The sequence below is a fragment of the Myotis davidii genome, unplaced genomic scaffold (assembly GCF_000327345.1).
Source record: "Myotis davidii unplaced genomic scaffold, ASM32734v1 scaffold62, whole genome shotgun sequence".
NCBI classification, from domain to species: domain Eukaryota; kingdom Metazoa; phylum Chordata; class Mammalia; order Chiroptera; family Vespertilionidae; genus Myotis; species Myotis davidii.
The window spans coordinates 2,155,535-2,158,819 of NW_006295180.1; the positions used below are offsets into that span (position 1 = coordinate 2,155,535).

General features: G+C 49.6%; 1 pseudogene; it reads left to right on the top strand.

Annotated features, from left to right (window-relative positions):
• Positions 1–247: 247 nt before the first annotated feature.
• On the top strand, positions 248–1,353 carry LOC102752009 (annotated as a pseudogene).
• The last annotated feature ends 1,932 nt before the right edge of the window (positions 1,354–3,285 follow it).

Consider the following 3,285-nt stretch of genomic DNA (forward strand, 5'->3'; position numbering starts at 1 on the left):
CTTATAATAACCTTTCCTTTCCCTGACCTCCTTCGAGTGGCTTCTTTCCCTTAGCAGCACAGGGCCATCCCAGAACACATATAGGAATCTAAATCATCACTATATGTCATAATAATGACATATCCCTGGGACAAAATCTAGGGGATATGTCAATGCTTAATAAGGGGAAGAGCCACAAATATTTAAAAATTAAAACAGATTTGCTTTCACCGCCTCCCGAGTCTGACCCAGCTCCAGACTGTGATCCATGGAACCTAATGAGATGCTTGCTGCCCACCACTGCTCCTCAGACTCCGCCACAGGGATGAGGCCAGAGTCCCCCAGGGCACCGAGCTCATGCCTAAGAGAGCGGTCAGTCGCTCTCCAACCTGTGCCCGCTGCTGCAACTACGGTGTCCCTGCTCACCTCAAGGGCCACAAGCGCCTCTGCCTCTTCCAGGCTTGCGAGTGTCACAAATGTGTCCTCATCTTGGAGCGCTGAAGGGTCATGGCTGCCCAGGTGGCCTTGCGTAGGCAGCAGGAGGCACAGCTGAAGAGGCACCTGGCTCAGGAGCTGATGAGAGGGGCGGCTTCTCCTAAAGCTGACAGCCACGTCAAGAAGGCAGCCATGCGACCAGGGCCCCCGCCCCACCCCCCACCCCGGAAAGAAGATCATAGTGCCCCAGCCTCAGACCCTCCATGGGGCAGTCCCACTGGCACTGACCGCCCCTGGGAAGGAGAATTCCCAGGGGCCTCTGCTGCTTAGCCGTCCCCCAGAACCCTTGCCTTTGCCCTGGACTCCAAGTGCTTGGACCCCTGGACATTGGCTGCCTCCAGGCCTTTCCATGCCACCCCCAGTAGTGTGCTGCTTGCTATGCCAAAGCCTGTTGTCCCACTGCATCCCTTCCCTGGCTTTGACCCTGGCACCTCCCTCCGGCTGCCCATTCATGGGCCCCGCCCAAACTGCCCAGGATCTCACCCAATACTGACTGCTCCTCTTCCTGGAGAACCCCAAGGGCCCTCTGCCCTGCCCCACACATGCTCAGCTTTGATACTTGAGCCCTGTGGTACCCCAGACCCTCTTCTGCTTCAACCACAGGCCCCCAGAGCCTCTCGCCTGGCCTGGACCTCTGCCTCCGCAGAGCGGCAGCTGCCGCGGGAGGCAGCTGCAGCTCTTGTGGGGCTGAAAGATTCATCCCAGGCTCCCTGCATGACCCCTTCTGTCCCCACTAACTCTGCCTGGATCTCTCTGCTCCTTCCAGCTCCTGGTGGAGGAAGAGGATTCCAGCCTGTTGGCCCTTCTCTCCGACCCAGTCCAGCCCCCTCCGTGGCTCTGCATATTGGGCATCTGGGTTCCATCTCTCTCCTAAGCTAGAAGCCCAGAAGTGGGAGCCTCACTAGGGCAGGTGCAACAGCCTGCATTTTATTGAGGGATTTGTGCAGTAGGAGCTTCAGCTTTTTTTTTAAGCCTTCCGGTGCTTTGTTATCTTTCGGTTCCTTTTTCGGCATGGGCATTCCCTTAGCCAATGGTGGATATTCTCTTACTTCTTGGGTCTTGGGACCTTTTTAATATCCCAACAAATATAGAACTGTGCAATTTAAGCTTCAAAATAGGTTTTTGCATGAATTCACGTTCCAGGATATTTATTTGACATGTGATTCTGTACATACCTGTGCACTTATGTCTGTCTCCATGCATGCAAAAACAGAGGAGTATTTTCATTTTGTGTCTAGGTTTGTGTGAGTAACGAAGAAATAAAGCTTTGTTGTTTTAAAAAAAATTAAAACAGATTTTATTCTTATGTGTTGTCTTCCTCTCGTGCACAATCTCTGGGCACGGCCAGAGGTCTAGAGATGAGGAGGGGGTGGCCCTGCCATAAGGGAAGTCAGTCTGCAGAGGGCAGATAAGAGTGAAACTTGATGGCAGAACAGGTGGAAAGCTCTCCATGGCAGTCTGCCAATCATGCTGTGGGCCCTGCAGGCCACCAAGGTGGTATTTTCCCACTGGCTCTGGAGGCAACAAAGGAAGGGAGGTCATTCCAGGTAGAGGAAACAACAGATGCAAAGCGCCGAGATGCTGAACCAGCAGATCAAGTTCTGGGACTCTCCGTTCACTGTGGCCAGAATTCAGGGCATTTATCGGATAGTGGCAGGAAATTGTACTGGGACAGTAGCAAGGATCAGATTGTATGGGCCAGTGTAAGGAAAACTCGTTTTCTTTAATAAAATTAAAGCCCAGGACAGTAAAATCTAGCCCTGGAAAAATGCTTTCCTGATTAACAGGACCTCACAGAGCCTGGCTCCATTTCCTCCCAGGTTTTCCCACCCACTGGTAGCTCTCAATAAAGCCTCCAGGACCTTGTGGTTGGAGCTGAGTAGCTGGGACTTTATTCCCTAGGTGACCGCGTACACACACACACACACACACACACACACACACACACACACATCTTTTCTTGAGACTGCCTTCAAAAGAACTTAGGAAATATTAAAGCTGTAAGTGATGAATAATAAAGAGTATTGGAAGTTAAGAGGCCTGCTGGTCCCAGTCCAGGTTCCCATGGAAGGATATCCCGTGTCGCCAAGACCAGCGCCATTGTGCGCCTCCTCAATGACAGCTTGCTGGAGAAAGGCAGTGAGCCAGGAATCCTCCAAAGCTGCCTGTTGTGGAGGCTGATGGAGATCGTAGAATCACAAGGAGCTTTAGTTCACTCATTTAATAGGAAAGACATTCATTAGGACTACTTGATTTTAATGAAAACCAAACCTGTAGGCTGGGAGGGCACTCTGTCCTTTCAGAAATTTGCATTAAATGACAGCCTGGGTGAATCCTGTCATCTGCGTTCTGTCCATTTGCCACTTTCTATCAACTATACCTTTATTCGCATTAAATGACAGCCTGGGTGAACCTTGTCATCTGCCATTTGCCACTTTCTATCAACTATACCTTTATATTTAAATTTTAAACCCATTCTCCTACTCACTTTCATTTTTGTAACCTTAATAAGAACTTCACTGTATTTTATCTGAAATGTAATAGCTTCTTAGTTGGTCATGTGGTCTCCCCCTACCTTTTTAGTCATCTCACTCATTGTTGGTGACCCCATCTTGCTAAAACACAACTTTGAATATGCTATGCCACGCCCTGCTCCTAAGCACTCTGTAACTCCCCATTGCCTCTGGAATGACAACCTTTCACAAATCTTTTGCTCTCTATGAACTGGCACTAACTTACTTTTCTAACTGTAATGCCTACTACATTGTCTTCATGCTATAGCTAAAATAAAATATAGTGTCTTTCTGTAGA